This window comes from Lagopus leucura, unplaced genomic scaffold (assembly GCF_019238085.1).
Source record: "Lagopus leucura isolate 7727_CA_CO unplaced genomic scaffold, USGS_WTPT01 Super-Scaffold_100001, whole genome shotgun sequence".
Lineage (NCBI taxonomy): Eukaryota > Metazoa > Chordata > Aves > Galliformes > Phasianidae > Lagopus > Lagopus leucura.
Window position 1 is genome coordinate 102,993,068 of NW_024962262.1, and position 19,482 is coordinate 103,012,549.

Consider the following 19,482-nt stretch of genomic DNA (forward strand, 5'->3'; position numbering starts at 1 on the left):
AAGTTCAGCTTAAGTAGGAAAAAAAAAACTAAGGGTATAAGCAAGTTGTCATCTTGATTGAATTCAAAATTTTCTTCAACTCCAAGAAGGAGACTTCACAGCCTCTCTACGCAACCTGTGCTAGTGCTTAGTCACATGTATAGTGAATGAAGAAAGTGACAGAATCATTAAGGTTGGAAAAAACCTCTAAGATAATCTAGTTGAGCTGTCACCTACCATCAGTAGTGTCCACTAAACCATTTTCCTAAGTACTACATCTATTCTTTTTTCACCTACAGGGACACTGACTCCACCACCCTCCTGGGCAGCTGTTCCAATCCATTGCCACACCTTCTGAGAAGAAATTCTTAATATACAATCTGAACCTCACTTGACACAACTTGAAGCCATTCTCTCTTGTCCTATTGCTGTTAACAGAGAGAAGAGGCCGATCTTACCACAGCTTCCTTTCAGGTAGTTACAGAGAGTGATAAGGTTTTGTACAAGCTGCATTATCATACAGAATATCTAGAAGCATATGGTTTATGCCAAAGGTATTGTAACATTGCATAAATTTAAGGCTTTTATTCTTCAGAATAAAATACCACGTTCATACGTTAAAATAATTATGGAATGCTGACAATGCAGTGCCGTTTAAGAAAATGATTGAATGTTAAGACTGTTGTTTGAAATAAAATAATGCTACTATATTTAGAAGAGAGAAAAAAAGACAAAACCCTGCACAAAAAGTTGAAATGCTGCCAAATGATATATCATAACACATTGAAACTGACCGTATTAATGAAAAATTGTCTTGTTTTTTACCTCTTTTTATTAACATGCCATCACTTTATAGAAAAAATCTTTGCAACTGTTGATATTTGGTGAGATCTCTGTTGCTGTTGACTTTTCACATTGGCAGTATAAAGCTGTGGGGAGTAGTCTGATCTGAACTGACAGATTGTGAAACCTGCTGTCATTACTTGTACTCAGTGTAAATGTCTTCTTTCTTGGAGGGGGAAAAAGTCATCAAAAAAATCCTGATGCAGTGGCACTCTGAAATACTGAGGCATTAGGCCTTGCATGTATGCATAGTATCACGTGTGGTGTGCCTGATAGTTAGTGCTTTGGTGCAAGTACTCACCCACACCTTCAACTTAGAACCCAAGACTGGTTTTCTGCATTGTTTCTGTAAATCAGCTTCCTTCATTGCATCTATAGGACCTCTGCAGGGTCACAGATTTGTGCTGAAGGAATCCAGACTGTTTTCTCTTAGGCACGTTATTTGTGAGAACTGTAGAGGAGGAAAAGTTCAGGAAAGCACTAACAGGCTGTAGGCACAGAAGAGGTCAATTCTGTCCTCCTCACTCTTGAAAACTGGTTAGGTTAGGTTTACCAGCAAAGATATTGCACTTTGCTTTATCTGACAGTCTAGACAAAAAAAAAAACAAAACATTATGAAGCTATGAAAAAGTCGTAAGGAAACAGCAACAAAAAACAAGCTATGTCTGCTATGAAGAACAGCCTGAAAATACAGTCTGGATGACCTCTTTTAAGCTACTTTTTTAAACAAGTGGAAGAACTATATGAAGCTTGACTATTGCAGTAGTGACCTATAAATAGGGAAAAAGCATCAAGTTTCTTCATAGATTTTTCTCTTGTTTTTTGTAGAAATGAAAACAATTCTTTTTTTTTTTAATGTCACTTTGTATGAAATGATGAAGGAGCTGAACTAGTTGCTTAGACTGGAATGAAAGCAGTAGCCTCTTGAAAACATTGCTGCTGTTAAAGCTGATATCCGTTGCTTCAATTCGATACTTTGTTTAACAGCAAAACTAGAATAGTTTACGTGTTTATCTAATTAAAAACATTTTACTATTATATATTTTCTTAGATCTTAGAAATTGTCATAATTTGAAATTTTTAATAATTTAATTTTATATGACAAATATGCCATATACTTGCAGGTATTTTGACTTTTTTGAAGCATTCTTTTACTTATTTTTTTATTCTTTGGAAATGGCATAGCTTGTATTTAAAATGGAGCAATCACCCTCCATGTTGTTCACCCTACTTTAGATAATTCATTTTCTTTCAGTTGCTTTGCGCACATTAGCTTTTTAATTTTTCATTTTTGAATGATCATTATGTAAAGTCAATTATAATATTGATGTTGCTTTTGCTACAAAATAAACAGAGATATGGGATGCTGTTAATTCTTGCAAGATCTGGTGTAAAAATGCTGAAATGCATTTTTAGTTGCTGTGCCAGACTGTTGGAGAGGCTAGTTTCCCAGCAGGGTTTCAGTTTCAGAATGAAAAAGACACATGGATCAAGCAGTCCCTGCACTGCCATGTTGCAGCAGAATCCCATAAAGTGAGGTATTCATTTGTAATTCAAAACTTCAGGAGGGATCCAGCTGAAGCAATGGAGGTCCTACTTTTTGGCATTCAGAGAGCAGCTGCCTGGGCACTGTGCTATTCATCAGAGGCAATACACATTCCTTCTCAATCCTGCTGTGATTCCCTTCCCTCTCTCCTGTTTCAAATGCTTTAGTAATGATAACATCTCTGAACTTTTATCAGAGGAAATGGAACTGATGTTGCTCATTCTGAACATGCCAGGATTATTCTTCCAAGTTCACCCCACTAAAGGCTTACTACTGTTTTTCTCCTGGTTGTTCTCTTTTAGTGCTAAATAGGTGTGCACTTTATTGTAATTACAAGAAAAAGACTTTTCCAAGAAAACAAACAAATAAATAAATAAATATTCATGTCCTTTTACTCTGAGCTGTATTGTTTGAGTACTAATCTAGTCATATATATAATTCTTACAATATGAACATTTATAGCATGTATGTGTTTGTTTAAATATATTAATTATATAAGATATTTGCATATTTACAAAAAATTTTTTGGAAATGAAGGCCATAAAATAAAAGCAGCTTTGATCTGTTTCAGTTACAGTAGCCATGAGATCCTATCCTTGTAATCAATGTAAAGGTTTGTAACTTAATTTTCATTGCTGTATGTTAGAAATGGTTCGGGAAGTTTTTGTTATCACATTTTGTGAGAAGCTATAGGTAAAAGCATATATATATATATATATAGAACTTCAATCTGTCTTCTGAAAAAAATGAGAAAATCCACAACTTGTCATCATGAAATAAACCTCAGGGACTTCTGTACAAGAGCACCTGTGAGAGGAAATGAATACCTGATGGGTGGTCTTTCCATCACAGAATGCTTGTCTCTTTATCTAATAAAAGCCTTGTTCTGAGAAGGCTGATGAGCATTGAGGATATAAGAAAACTTTCAATTTTAACCATAAATCCAACCACCTACCGTGTTTAAGGAAGAAACTGTGAAAGGGTGGATTACCTGTGTGTAGTGATCTGCAATAGTCTCTGCGTATCCTAATCATTGGTCTGAAAGCTGCTGCCAACTGGTAGTTTTTTGGGGGGCTCTGAGAAATGAGTTCCTGTTCAGGCTTTAGTGGATAGAGGCTTTTGCTACAGAAAAGCAGACTCGCTGCTTAATCCCTGTTGGTGGTGTCAGTACAGATAGTGGGGTCAGAAAAAGCCCAGGCAGCATGTAGTTGTGAACATTTTGTCTTGGTGCAGAGAAGGTGCTTGTTTGTGATTCGCTCCTGACTGTAAGGAAGAAAGAGGCTACAGACTATGTACAAACACAACATTATTTTCACATAACATGTTATTATTAGCAAACATAATAAAATCAATAATGAGAATAAACCATAATAATTTTACATGCTAATGAGTAAACTGAGAGAGCATTACTGATGTTTCAGAAATTAAGCACTGACAAAAAGTGAGAAGCAGAGGAGGTTTGTGTTCTTAACACCAATGAAAGGACAGTCATGGAACTGATTGAATGAAGAAGGTGCAGAATCTCCAGCCTTGAGGGTTTTTATGAACTCGTATTGTGCAAGCTATTTGTGTGGAGAATACAGTCCTGGACAGTAATTAGATTTTTCTGAAATTTTTGTGAGGTCTGGAAGACACAAAATAGTTCTCACAGAGTTGTGAGACTAATGTATTTCTTCTGCTGGTTTCCTTGGTAGTAGCCACATAGCATCTCATCTGTTTCCCAGCTGTGAGTATAGCATGCAGCATCTGGCATGACATACAGATTCTTGCTGAGCAACTGACTCTATCTTTTAATACTCCTTCTGGAGAGAAGGGCATACTATATGAATTCTTGAATTCTGCTTTTCTGTGTCTAATTCTGTGAAAGTTAGGTGATTAATAGGTTTATGGTAACTTGCATGACTTTAGTTAATTTGCCTCGTGAATTCATGATGATGCCACTTTTCAATGAGATCACACCCAGCTGTTCCCTTGAGATGTTACTTTATATTGGTCTTGAAGGGGCTTGCGCTGCTTCTTGCAGCCAAGGAACACCTATTCAGTCTTTTGCTTCTCATTGTTTAATTAGTGTGTGCTATTCAAACTTTGCTCTAAAAACTGCTTGCAATGACCTTATAGTGATGATATTGAAATGCCTCAAACTTTTATGACATGAGGAGCACTCATTTATGCACTATTTTACATATGGAAGTTCAGAGACTCCATTGATTATGAGATAGCTTTATTGTACTTTTTATTTACTCTAAAGGATAGAACCTGTCTACCTGTCATTAGTTATAGACATAAATAAAAGCCCAAGCATATACTTTGTAAGGCATAGAAGAAAGTATGTGTTATATGCTTGATATAGAATATGATTCATAAACTTCTAATTCTGCTCTGTGACCTTGGTAGGAATTTATTCAGCATGTGTTTCTTCTGATTTTGGCAAAAGGTGCTTCTCAAAACATTCAAGCAACTAAAATTTAAAACTGCTAAGGATATATTTTGCTGATTATCAGTTCACTGTTTGACTTCTGTTTTCTTCCCCATCAGAAAACAAACAAACAAACAAAAAAATAAAAACCAAAAACTTCAGGGTTTAGTTAAGATAAGTTACTCTTCATTTCAGGATCCTAAACACAATTTTCTGGAATTCTGAACTTTTTACTTGTTCTGTTCCAGGACAGCTGCCTCTGACTGGGGAAAGTTGCTTTTTCTTTTCTTATCAGCCTGTCAATTTAATGACTTGAAAATATCACCTTCTTTGTCTCCTAGGATATCAGCTCTGCAAAGAAGGCTTCAAGTAACAGGTTCCAGTTGTTGGAAAAGGCACCTCTTTAATCATGACAAACCTGAATTCAGTTTCCTGCTCCTTCTAGAAGCTTTCTGTTCAAGCTTTTAACAATTGGTATCCTTTTGCTTACTTGTAAAATGAGATATCTCCTTCTGCACAAGATTATCCACCAAGTGAATCAAGAACAGAAACATTTAGACCGTTGTTGCAGAGTATTTGAGGTTAAACAAATTGTGATTGCTGGGATTGAGCCTTGCCCTCCCTTTCCTCTGTGCATGTTTTCATTATCATGCTAGTGCCTTATGGAGCTACTCTGATCAGATTCATGATACTTTATTTCATCAGAATAGTTTCCAGTCATTGCATTTTCTTGAAATGACTTACTGAATGGGTATACAGGTTGCTCTGAAAGAAATGCCTCCTATTTATTCTCATTGAAGCTACAACAGGTGCCAGTAGCGCAGTAACACTATTTGATAGAGCGAATTCACAGCTACAAATCACTATTTTTTTCACTACTATTGGTCACCACCAATTTGCATGGCTTAGTTGATTGAGATGCTTTTCATTTCGTGATGTGATGGCTTTGTATGGCCATCTGGAACAAGGTTTGTTTTTCATGTTACTGTCACCGTTGCTGAAACAGACCACCTGTCACCTCACTGTGATAACATTTATTCTTAAGTTCTTCATAAACGTTAAGCAAGCATCAGTAAGTGTCAGTAGGATCTTTCTTCAATTTTTTCTTCATGGAGAAATTCAGTGACACACCTTTGCTTCATATGCATTTCCATATCAAACACCATTTTTTCTGGACTTCCCATCTGCTGCTGTCTGTCTCAGCAACAGAGTGTAGCAGGATATTGGTAGGAACGTTCAACTCCTACTGCCATACCACAGCATCTACCTCTGATATGGTGGGACAACATAATAAAAGAGATGGCTTATTTTCGAAGCATCCCTCATACTTGTGACCTGAGAAGTGTGGAATGCTGCAGGAAAAGTGAGAAGACAGAGGAATCAGGAGTTTGAATTTGCAATTGATTACTTTAAACTGCTAACCCCGTGCAGCCCAGTAAGAAACTCCAGTGTTTAACCATGAGATGATTGTGTTGACTGAATACCTACATGCAGACCAGTACAAAGAAGCCTTGTTCTCCACAGGCATGATATAAAGGTACTCCTTGCTTGAAAGCTTTCTTTTTCTTCTTAAAAAGCCTTTGAAATGCCATCTTTATCTTTTCCTAATAATGGGCTGATTCGGAGGATTGTGACTGTGGTAGCAAACTCCCAGCCAGTCCTGAGCATGGGGGGGATTTGCTGGTCAGTTGCCTGCAAGTATATCTATGGAGACTGTTGTGATTCATCTAAGGGTTCTCAAAGAACTGGCCTATGTAATCACAAGATCTCTCCTAATTAATTTTCAATGGACTTAGAGAGTTGAAAATCTGGAGAAGATCTAGTTGACCAGAAGCTGGAAAACATTTTTGAAAAATTTTCAAGGGCAATAAAGAAGACTCTTCTAATAACAGGCTAGACAATCTAATTTAAATGACTGGCAAATTTGTGGAGATTATTCTGGGATTGCAAAGAACACCTGAAAGACAGTGTGATCATTGGTCTCAGCCAACACAAGTTGGAGAAAGTTCTGTTTAACAGACTGACTTTCTTTTTATGACAAGGTTACCCAAGTAATTTATCAAGGGAAGCTAGTTGATGTAATCTTGAATTTCAGCAAAGCTTTCCACACTGTTCCTTTTTTTTTTTTTTTTTTCCAGAAGAAAAAAACAAAAGTACAGCATACAGGTAGGCAAAATATAAGTGAACAGTTGGCTGACAGGTCAGGCTCAAGTTGTTATTGGAAATGGTATTGTATCAGGCTGTGAGCCAGCAGTAGTAGGTTTCCCCAGGTCTCCATTTTAGGGCCAGTTCTCTTTATTGTTTTCATTAATGACTTGGATATAGCATTTGAAGGTATACTAAATAACTTTGCAGACAGCAAGAAAAATTATCAGGAGGTGCTGACTCCCTTGATGGCAGAGTGGCTTTGCAGAGGGATCATGACAATTTAGAGGGCTGGGCAGTTAATAACTGCATGAAGTTTAACAAAAGCAAGTGCCAGATTCTGCGCCTAGAGTGGTGCAAACCAAATATATGTACATACTGGGGGACAAGCATCTGGAAGGATCTGCAGATTCTGGTTGATGGCAAGTATGAGTCAGCAGTATGTTTTGGCAGCCACAAGGGCCAAGAGTATCCTGGAGCACACCAGGCACAGTACTGCCAGCTGGTTGAGCAAAGGGTTTGTGCTTCTCTGTGCTGTACTGTGCAGCCTCACCTCAAGCAGCGTATGCAGTTATGACCAGCAGAAAATGAGGAGATAAAACTATGAGAGCGTGTCCAGAGGAAGATATGAAGATGGTTAAGGGTCTAGAGGGCAAGACATATGAGGAGTGGCCAAGGTCAGTTGGTTTGTTCAGCCTAGAGAAGAGGAGACCGAAGCGAGGCCTCATGGTGGACTACAGCTTCCTCAGGAGAAAAGCAGAAGGGCAGACGCCCATCTCTTTGGTACTACAATAGGAACTGAGGGAACATCGTAAAACTACGTTGGGGAGGTTTGCACTGGATATTAGGAAGAGATTCTTGGTTGAGAGTGGTCAGATGCTGAAGAGGCTCCCCAGGGCTGTGGTCACAGCATGAAGGCTTGTGGAACTCCAGAAGCATTTGGGCAATGCTCTAAACATAGGGTTTGGTTTTTGATTGGGTGGTTCTATGTGGAGCAGAGAGTTGGACACAGTGATCCTTATAGATCTCTCACCACTCAGTAAAAGTAAAATTTTTAGAACATTTTAGTAATTAGAGAAATTTTGATCCTTTAACCACAATCCATATTCCATGCAACTTGTTCATGGATGTGCCTTTCAGTCTTGTCTCTTACCGTTACCCTGCTGTACAATTCTTAGCATTTGTCTCTGAACCCTATTGTAGTTGATCTTCCTTTGCATTAGTCCTTGTCTTGTGGAGAGCAAACCCAACCCTCTGTCATGGTGCTCTTAACTTGTAGAAAGTTTCTTTGCCTTTTTTTTCCATGATACAGCAAAGAAAAAAGTGTGTGTGGAGAAACCAAAAACAATACGTCTCTGTATAATCAATGAATATTAAGATGTTATAATTATGAAATAAACAAGAGAGTTAGGCAAAGCAGATTACAATAAGAAAAAGAGAATAGATAGAAAGCTTACCCATATCCTGGGCTCACTTACAAAACTAGCAGAGTGGATCTCCAGAAGAGATCCTTCCCCACTGGTAGCCAGCTCTTAAGTAGGTCTAGGAGAGGTGCAGCCAGGCTCCACCCTTCCAGCAGAACAGGTGAATTGCCTTCACCTGTGCTCCTCTGGCTGACTCACTGCTCGCCTCCGGTGATCAGTCAGAGGTTCAGGCCATGACTCAGCAGTTCTCATGCAGTCTTTCTGAAAGTAATGCATCCTATTTATTTCCACAAAAACTACAACAGATTTCTAAAGAGCATAACATTATTTGATAGAACAGATTGTCAGCTACAAAACACTATTTTTCTACATAGTCACCAGCATTAGCTTTGAATTTTCACCAACAGCGAACAAGATACTGCATGTTGTACTCATAAAAATCTTAATGGCAATCTGGAACATTTCAATCATTCACATTTTCATTCACATCACTAACCATTGCTGAAATATAACACACACTACCTCATTGTGACAACATCCACTCTTTGGTGTCTGTAAGTGTTCAGCAAGTGTCAATGAATATCAGCGAGTACCATTTTTTTCTGGATGGAGAATTCAATTACACACTTTCGCTTCTTATTCACTTCCATGTCAGATGCTACTTTTTCAGACTTCCCCTCTGTTGCCACCTGTTGCACGGCAACAAAATGTAATGGAATGTTGGTGGGAAAGTTCAACCTCTTCTGCCATATCACCAACATCTGCCTCTGACATTATGCCAACATAACAAAGCAAGAGGCATTGCTTTTGGAGCAGCCCTCATTTTTTTGTGTGTGTGTGTTTAGTGTACAGGGAACAGATGTTCTGTTTCTGAAGGTGTGGGGCAGTGTGTTGATAATGCATGATTTCATTGAAGAGTAAGTATTTTTGAAAGATATTTCACAAGAAACGAATCACTGGGAGATGTTTCTCTGGGACCATACATTTATTTGTATAGTGTCTCTGGCAACATACATAAAAATATTGTAAGTTATGTATACTGTAAGTCATATGTGGTCTAATATTTGTATACATGTGCACTGTAATTTCATTGTTGGGGGAATATGAATGCTTAAGAGGAAATTCTTAATTTTAAAATTAAGGTTTCTCAAAAGACTTATGCTAATTTAATGAATTTGCAGTGTGTTCATCATAACAAGCTCCCTGCCCCAGCCTCCCTTGATTTGATTGATTCTTTAAGAGAAATAAGTTCAGTGTTAACGAACAGTGTACTCTTGATCTCCACATTCACATGAAATTTCAGAGGTTTCTGTTAGGCTATATGGTTGGAGGCTTGCGAACACTAATGAACAGAGGAGTGATGAGAGTGAGGGAGCCCCACTAACCTAAATTAATGCTAAGGGAACTCTTTAATGTAGCTTCTCTCCCAGGCTGTTGCAGAGTAGTGATCAGCCTAGGTAGGAAGCCTGTGAAGTCTGGGTCTGATATTGAAGACACCAGAGGATCTGAGAGTCAGCTGCTGAAGCAGTGTGGAGACAACAGAAAGACCAGTTCTGACTGACTCACCAAACAACTATTCCAAGCAGATGACTTCTTGTGATTGAGGGAACTTGTTCATACTTATAGTTTGTGCAGCAAATGGGCCTTTGGCTCATAACAACTCTTAGATATTTGCAGATAAAGGATTTTTTTTCTTCTTTTTTTTTCAAGCCATTCTATTTGGTAAGCAAGCCGGCTGGACAGATCAGTAGAGCATTAAACTTGATTCAGTGAGGGAAGAGGATGGACACATCTGTGACAGAGAAGAGCCAGAAAACACTGTCACTTTAGGAAGCAGCCCCAAAAAACCTCAGATTTGTCCCAAACGACTTCTGGACAATACTAGAAAACTGTGACCTAATTGCTATCACAGAAATGTGATGAAATGGATTACACAACTGGAGCATGACGATTAGGGGCTACAGACTTTTCAAAAGAGGTAGGCAGGGCAAGATGGATAGGGGAGCAGCCCTCGATGTTAAGAAATAGATTGCAAAGAGATGCTTCAGAGAAACTGCCATGATCAGGTTGAGAGCTTGTGGGTAAAAATTAAGGACCAACGCGGTAAAAAAAATTTGGTGGTCAAGGTCTACTGCAGCCTGATCATGGGTAGCATGTTGACAAAGCCATCTTGGTTCAGCTATAAGAAGTGTCATGCTTGCAGGCTCTCATCCTAATGCGGGATTTCAGTTGCCCAGACATCTGTTAGGAAAGCAACACAGTAGGCTACAAGTAATCCAGGAGACTCCTGGAGTGATAACTATCTGGTCCACATATTAGACAAACCAACTGGAGGAGAAGCATTACTGGACCTGGTGCTCAACAGTGCAGATGAACACAGTCTTCCAGGTGTGGCTTCACCAGTGCTGAAGCATCACCTACCTTGACATGGTGGAGATATTTTGCCTAATGCAGCTCAAGATGCTGTTAGTCATGTATATTGTAAGGGGACATTCCTGGGTCATGCTCAACTTGATGTCCACCAGGGCTCCTAGATACTCTTCTTCCAAGGTGTTTTCCAGCTGGTGGGCTCCCAGCTTGTACTTGGGGTGCTTGGTGTTGTCCATCTGCAGCACTTTGCAGTTCTCCTCACTGAACTTTGTAAGATTCTTGTTCACAAGAGGACAAATAAGCCATGTGGAGAAGGAGTGAAAAAGAAATAAAGTTTGCTAGGATGCACTTGATGACCTGGATAAAAATCTTTGCAGCAATAAAGACCAAATGCGTACTGCACTTTGATTACAAATATGTAGACAGTAGGTCAAGGGAAGGGATAATTTCTGTTTCCTGTTGCTCAGTACTTGAGGCTACATCTGGAACATTCTGTCCAGTGTCATGTCTAAGATGCTAACAAGCAAATTCAGAGAAGAACCACTGGACATTTTTAAGGGTCTGGAGTACATGATATTTATAAGTTCTAGGTAGCTGGTTTTCTTTCCTGAAAAATAGGCTAATTTACTGTGTGCAGGGTAGTGTGTAGAGACAGAGTCTTCTCAGTCCTTCACAGTAATGACAAGAGGGTGCTCACAGTAGGTTGTTAAATACGAATGGAGGCAAAGAATAAATTCTTCCCTGAGAGTGCTTCTGTGGGAAGAGGTTACAGTAAGAAGCTGGGGGATCACCAGCCTCAGAAGTTTTCCAAATTCAGCTGAACAGGATGTTAAATAATGTGATATAGCTTTGAATTTAGTCCTGCTCTGAGAATGGGGATGGAGTAAGTGATCTCTGGAGGTCTTTTCCAACCTGAATTATTCTACGAGTCCAAACACTATTACTAACTTGTTTCTTCTTGCAAAAGTGTGACTTTAAATTTGTTTTAATGTTAAAGTAATTAAGCAGTATGTGAAAAACAAGTTAATTCTCTTTTTCTCAGCTCCACTACAGACTTTTCATAGTTTGGGTTCATTTTAGTGCCATAATTACATGAATGTTATCTTTATGCTAAAATGAAGTGTCTGTGTGACTGAAAGGTGTTGCCAACCACTAGATCAAGCTACTCAGGGTCCCATTTAACTTTCCATTGAAGACTTCTAGGGATGGAGCATCCACAACTTTCCTAGGCAATTGTTCCAGTGCCTTGCCTTTCCCTAAGTGAAGAATTTCTTCCTAACATCTAACCTGTCTCCCATCTTTTAGTTTAAAACCATTCCCCCTGGTAATATAATTATCAGACCATGTAAAAAATCAGTCTTTGCCTTTTTTATGATCTACCTTTAAATACTGAAAGGCCACAGTGAGGTCTCCCCAGAGCCTTTCTAGGCTGAACAAACTCATGTCCTTCAGCCTGTCTTCATAAGAGAGATGCTCCAGCCTCTGATCAACTTTGTGGTCCTTTTCCACTTGAAATGGATGTGGATCTGTTGAAGTTAACAAACTTCAACAGATCCACATCTTTCTTGTGTTGGGGGCTCCAGAACGGTTGGTCTTGATGGTGCTTCACAAGGGCAGAGTAGAGGGGAAAAATCACCTCACTCACCCTGCTGGCCACCCCTCTTTTGTTGCAGCCCAAGATGATACAGTTGGCTTTCTGGGCCACAAGTGCACACTGCTGGCTCATGTCCTGCTTTTTGTCCACCAGAACCTCTAGTCCTTCTTAGCGAGGCTGCTCTCAAGGAATTCTTCTCCCAGTATGTACTCATGTCTGTAATTATTCCACTCCAATTGCAACAACTTGCCCTTGGCCTGGTTACTTAAGTTCATTTGGGTCCACTCCTCAAGCTTTTCTAGGTCCCTTTGGGTGTATCCCTTCCTTCTGTTGTATCAACTGCACCACTCAGTGTCATCAGCAAACTTGCTGAGAATGCACTCAATCCCACTATCCAAATCATTAATAAAATTTTTAAAGAGCGCTGGATAAATAAGCCCATGGTGAGATGCTTATGTAAATGTACTGCATAAATACTAGATACCAGTTAGAATCTTGTAATTCTGTCTTAGACTCTTGTTGGCTGATTGAAGCAGAGAAATAAGTTTACATGGATACTTGGGTGGATATTAATGTTACTTTATTTTTCTTCATAAACTTAAAGGCTTTAACTATCATTAGTATTTTTGTCTTCATTTTAATACTAGCATTTATCTTATTTTCTGGATGATGTTAGGACATTTTTCTCAGATCTTCAGTGATGTTAGAGTGGGCTATGTTGCATAGATTTCTTAATGTGTTTCTGCCAATTGTAGAAAATGACTGTTGTGGTTAAAAACAAAAAACACAATAGCAAACAAATGCAAACAAAAATTAAATCTGGATGTTGATGGGATTGGCCTATTTGAGCATTGTGAGAACTGCAAAAGCTGTGCATGAAACAGAATCGAAGAATCACAGAATTGTAGGGGTTGGAAGGGACCTCCAGAGATCATCGAGTCCAACCCCCCTGCCAAAGCAGGTTCCCTACACCAGGTCGCACAGGTAGGCACCCAGACAGGTCTTGAACATCTCCAGAGAAGGAGACTCCACCACCTCCCTGGGCAGCCTGTTCCAGTGCTCCGTCACCCTCACTGTAAAGAAGTTCTTGCGCATATTTGTGCGGAACTTTCTGTGCTGCAGTTTCCGGCTGTTTCCCCTTGTCGTGTCTCCATTCATTCTGCCCCCCACACCTTAGATACTTATAGACCTGGATCAGGTCCCCTCTCAGTCTTCTTTTGTCGAGGCTGAACAGATCCAGTTCACTCAGCCTTTCCTCATAAGAGAGATGCTCCAGGCCCTTCACCATCTTAGTGGCCCTCCACTGGACTCTTTCCAAGAGATCCCTGTCTTTTTTGTACTGGGGAGCCCAGAACTGGACACAGTACTCCAGATGAGGCCTTACCAGGGCAGAGTAGAGGGGGAGGATCACCTCCCTCGACCTGCTGGCCACGCTCTTTTTAATGCATCCCAGGATGCCATTGGCCCACTTGGCCACAAGGGCACACTGCTGGCTCATGGCCAACCTGTCATCCACCAGGACACCCAGGTCCCTCTCCGCAGAACTCCTCTCCAGCATTTTATATGTTGGTGTATTTTGGAATCCTTTTATCCTTTATCAGTGGTTATATGAGAACAGTCTTTAAAATGATTTTCTGCCTCATCGTCTTCTAGCAATTCTGCTTTGATTATTGCCTTCATCTTGATTGTTGTTCAGTTGATAATTTCAATTAAACTCCCCTCTAATATTAGTAAAACATGTTGTATCAGCTTCAGAGCTCTGGCTCTCCAATAAAGCTCGTCATATCTTTTAGCTTATGCTCCAGATTATGATTCCAGTCAGCAATTTGCTCTTGCTGCTAGGAAGGCTCATGGTATTCTTGGCTGCTCTGAGGAAAGGATTGCCAACAGGTCAAAAGGTGATTCTTCCCATCATGGGCGTAGATGTTGATGAAATAGTTCAGTGGAGGGCCACCAAGATGACTAAGGGGCTGGAGAATCTCTGCTATAAGAGGCTGAGGGAGATGAAACTGTTGAACCCGAAGAAGAGGAGACTCAGTGCGCAAATCTTTTCTATAAATACCTGCAGGGAGAGTGCACAATGGGCAGAGCCAGGCTCTTTTCTGCGGTGCCCAGTGCCAGGGCAAGAGGCAATGGGCAGAAACTGCACTGGGGCCAGGCTGGAGTTCTTAGAGCGGGTACAGAGAGAGGGCCACTAAGATGATCAGAGTTCTGGAGCAGCTCTCCTATTTAGAAAGGTTGAAGGAACTGGGCTTGTTTAGCTTGGAAAAGAGAAGGCTCCAGGGAGACCTCATTGCGGCCTTCCAGACTTGAAGGGAGCTTATAAACAGGAGGGGAATGGCTGTTTCTGAGGATGGATAGTGATAGGACAAGGGGAAATTATTTTAAACTGAGACAGGGGAGGTTTAGGTTAGATATTATGGGGAAGTTTTTCACACAGTGTGGTGGCAGACTGGAACAGGTTGCCCAAGGAGGTTGTGGATGCCCTGTCCCTGGAGGCATTCAAGGCCATGCTGGATGTGGCTCTGGGCAGCCTGGTCTGATGGTTCTCGACCCTGCACATAGTGGGGGAGGTTGAAACTACAAGATCATTATGGTCCTTTTCAACCCAGGCCATTCTATGATTCTAGGAAACTGGAACACAAGAGGTTCTGTGTGAACATCAGGAAGCACTGTACTTTGCAGGTGACCGAGTATTGACACAGATTGCACAGAGAAGTTGTGCAGTCTCCTTCTTGGAGGTCTTCAAAAGCCACCTGTGCCTGAGCAATGTGCTCTGTGTGTGCCTGCTTGACCACAAGCTTAGGACCTTCCTACTTCCAGATGACTTCCAGAGGTCCCTCCCAACCTCAGCCATTTGATTCTGTGATACCTGGCTATAAGCATCAAGTTCATTTTTGGCAGGGGGGGAGGAGGGAGAAAGTATTAATCCTAATTGGTGTAGAAATAAAAATGGTATTCAGGTTAATATGTGGAGATTCTGCCATCCAATCAAGTCATGACACCTTTATGATGATGATAAGTTCCCTTCTAGAATACCCTGCGCTCAGTCTTTTACACATGGCTGTGATTCATCTGCAAAGATATCAAACTGCCATTACATTATTTGTGAATATCCCTGCTAATTTTGTGATGTGTACTTGAGAGTTCAAAGTGTGACTGCCTAGCTGCAATTCTGTCTTGCACGTTTTAAAATTCTGCTAAATCTTAGTGAATAAGTCCCAGTTTTCTTTTGTACTTACGGTTTTGGTTGACCTCATAGTCTTTCCTTTCATTCCACCAGACTCCAAGCCCTCCAGCTGACTTGACATCCCCTATTTATCTCTAATTCAGCTGTGAATGCTATTAATGCAGCACACAGAATACTAGTCTGGAGTCATGCACATGCTTGACTCTGGGAGAGCTTTCTGGACTATTCTGTCTTGCTGCTATCAATATGTCAAACGCATCCTACTGAGTGTTGTGTTAGATTTCCAGGACATCCACTGCATCCTGCCATCTCCCATTCCAGATCTGATTGCAGGTTTTGAGGCATCTAAAAGTTAGTGAAAGATCATGATAGAAGTTCTTATTGCATAAATCTTATTTCCACAAAAATGCAGCTTAAAAGTAAGTTGCGTGGTTTTGGGGAAGGAAGAGTGACTGACTAGAAACTGTTGCTAACACCATGCTGCTTACACCAAACTTCAATTATACGTAATGCAGAAATTCTGTACTTTTATTTATGTTCTTGTTTTGTTTGTGTGCCTGGGAATTGCAGAAGCAGAGAGGCCACCAGAAATAAACTACAAGGGCTACTCCAAAAGTAATGCCTTGTATTGTATTATGTCGGCCTACCACGTCAGAGGCTGAATCTTCCTACCAGGTCCTACAGTTTTGTTGCTGTATGACATGGCAGCAGAAGAGCAGTGTATAATCAATGGATATTAAGATGTTATAATCACAAAATAAACAAGAGAGTTAGACAAAGTAGACTATGATAATAAGGAGAATAAATGGAAGGTTTACCTGTACGCTAGTACTGGTAGCCAGCTCTTAAATAGGTCTAGGAGAGGTGCAGTCAGGCTCCACCCCTTCCAGCAGCTCAGGTGAATTGCCTTCACCTGTGCTCCTCTGGCTGACTCATGGCTCGCCTCAGGTGATCGGAGGTTCAGGCCGTGACTCAGCAGTTCCCATACAAGCAGTATGACAAAATGGTGTCTGACATGGAAGTGTGTATGAAGCAAAGGTGTGGAATTGAATTCATCCATGCATAAAAAATTGTATTCACTGACTTTTGTCAATGCTTGCTGAATGTTTATGGAGACCTAAGAGTGAATGTGAGCACAGTGCATTTTTGCAGTGATGACAGCAACATGAAAGACATCCTGTTTTTAAAATTTTTTAACTTGCTTAGGTGTGTGCTAAAATGGCACGCTGGCATACTGAAATGAAAATTCTAAAACTCTCAGGGAGACATAATTCTGTTAGCAGAACTGCTATTTTTTATTAAATCTCTCTTTGGTATGTGTTTTTATTTTGGACTGCACTGAGTTATTTTTTCTCCAGGTTACAGCAGGCAATGCTAGATTAGCATAGAACATGCTAGGAGAACATGCTAGAACATGTTAGGAGAAAAAAAAATGTATTGTCCTTGAAAAGGTAAATCATGTCAGGTAATGAAAATGTTTAACAATGAAAAGAACGTACACCACTCTGAAAGTATGTGAGTAGGATTGCTTAGTTTAATGATAAGGTTAATTTTATTTAGTAGTGTGGAAGTTGGGAAATAAAACATTTAAATTCCTTCAACAATTTTCTTACAGTCTCTCTTTTCATTATTAGTGTCCAAGGAACAATTTCATGTCTGTTTTCTTAATATTTTATGCTCCATGTAATATAGCACAGAAAACACAAAGCACAGCAATGGAAATTTTTCCATATGCTACCATTTGCCATTAGAAGAGGATCTGATGCACACATGTACCACTATTGCTTTAAAAGGTTCTTTTTCCCCTGTTCTCCCATATCCTTCTTTATTCTCCCTCCCCTTTTCTCCACTGGTTGTTTTGTGCAGTTTCACAGACTCTTTTCTTCCTTGCTGAAACTATAAGGAAAAGAAAGAAAAATGCTTATAAGAATAGAACAGTATGACGGAAAACTATGGCTACAGGAGAGATTTGAAGCAGATGGTATATCTAACCAACTTACAAGTCTGTCTGCAAAAACTAGCATTAGTTTATGCTGGTAATACCCAGTTAAGAAAACAAGCATGCCTAAAATTGTATCAACCTCTCAAATCAAAGTTATTAAATAGATTTCCACTGTCATGACATAGTGTCAGCATCAAACTAAATTTTAGCATCTCTGTGGTCAAGGATCATGATTTCTTCTCCTACATAAATGACTTTAGTTTGGAATCTTTTGGAAACCTATTTTTGAGGAGATTAAAACAGCGTTTCATCTGTGTGTCTGTTACCTCTCTAGGGTCAAATAGATTTCTTTTAATGAAGACTTTAAATAATTACTAATCCCTGTTTTTGTGGATAAGTTACATTGTTGTGTTTGGGAAAGGTCTTGCATTCTAAGAAACACACCCATGTATGGGATTCATGCCCTAAATAGGATAGAAAAGGATAGATAAGATACAGAAGATAAGAATAGGATAGAAAAAATACAGAACATGATGATGGAAAAGGCTGGAGTTTGTTGTGTCATTTATTCTGTTAAACGTGGATTTCAACAAGATAGTAGTCACCACGTTAGAAAAGATAATTACCAGATTAATTCACTCAAATAAGAAAGGTTTTATGCTTTTCAGATGCTTAATAGGATAAGGTTGTTACTAATTTGAAAAATCTAGCTACTGATGAGATATTTCTCCTCATCAGAGTGTTAGCAATTACAGTTTGCCAATTTTTCAGTGTCTGTGATTGTATTTACCTTCTAAGTAAGTGACTGCTACTCTGTACTTAAAGACCTCTGCACCGTGCAGTTCAGTCTAAGTCTTTTGCATTCTGGGGAGAAGTTAAGCTGTGATAATCACACAGAAACTGATTCAATAGTTGAATATCAGAGTAAAATGTTAGAGTAATAGAAAAGTCTGTATTGGAAAAACAAACTGGAGACTCTATTGTCCAACCTTCTGTTGAAACAAGAGTCTTAGTTTAGGTTTTCCAGGGACAGGTCACATGGAATGTTGAATGTTTCCAGTGAGGAAAGTTCCATCATCTCTCCACATTATTTTTTCCAGTGTTTAATTGGTCTCCCACTGCATGTCATTTTTTCCTTACATCTAAACCAAATTTTCCCTAGAAGCCAGTTATTTCTGTTGCTAATCTTATCACCTTGCATCCTTGTGAGCATCCCTATCATCATCTTCTATAACTTCTTTTAGCTATTGGAAGATGCTGATTAACCTTCTGGAAAGTATTTAGGTATTAGACAGAACATCTGATCATGAACTAGTGTCTGCCTGCAGCCCTAGAAATAACATTTTATGGGCTGAAGGTTTTATTTCAAAATAGCATGTAGCACCTATTGAGCTTATCTTTACTAGGCATTCTGCCCCTAAGCATGTCTTTCCTCTTCTGGAAGTCAGTGGTTCCACATTCCTCAGCATTTGGAAATGTATGTCAATAATCTATAATCTGGTTTTTAATTCTGAAAGATTCCTGGTTACTTTCAATATGCAGTTTACAGAATGTGTGTAATTGCTGCTAGTATCCAGCCTGCGAAGTCTGAGAGGGAATCTGGTTGACAGGACTTTGCAGCATTTATGTAGCAACATACTAACCATCAGTGTTTTGTTTGTTCATTTGTTTCCCCACTGAGAATGCAAGACTGTTGAAATCTGCTTTGGATTCTTTGAGTTGTTTTTGTTTTTTATGTTAAATCTGGATCTTAAATATAAACAAATATATCTTTAATATAAACAAATCTGGATCTTAAATATGACGGTAGTTGTAAATGTATGAAGGCAGTTCTTTGACAGACATTTTGATGTCTGTGTTCATTAAGGAACAATTCATAATGAAGAATTCATTGAACCCTCCTTCCTTTATCCCCCTCCACCTACAGCTTTGTTGCAGTCTTTCAGACTTGGAGATCACTTTCAGACTTGGAGGTATTTGAGAAAGCCAGTATAAATAGCAATATGTTAGGTAGGGACAAAATTGAGACATCT

The 19,482-nt window shown here is 39.5% G+C and overlaps 1 protein-coding gene across 2 annotated transcripts in view; it reads left to right on the forward strand.

The window, feature by feature from the left end:
- The window catches only part of TSPAN9 (tetraspanin 9), a 119,205-nt gene that overhangs the window by 19,704 nt on the left and 80,019 nt on the right, over positions 1-19,482 (forward strand). The window contains exon 2 of one of the 2 annotated variants that reach the window (XM_042867607.1): positions 279-453. The exons of the other annotated variant lie outside the window; for it this stretch is intronic. The gene's annotated coding sequence lies outside the window, so the exon portion shown is untranslated. The remainder of the gene's footprint in view (positions 1-278; positions 454-19,482) is intronic. 2 annotated transcript variants of the gene reach the window in all.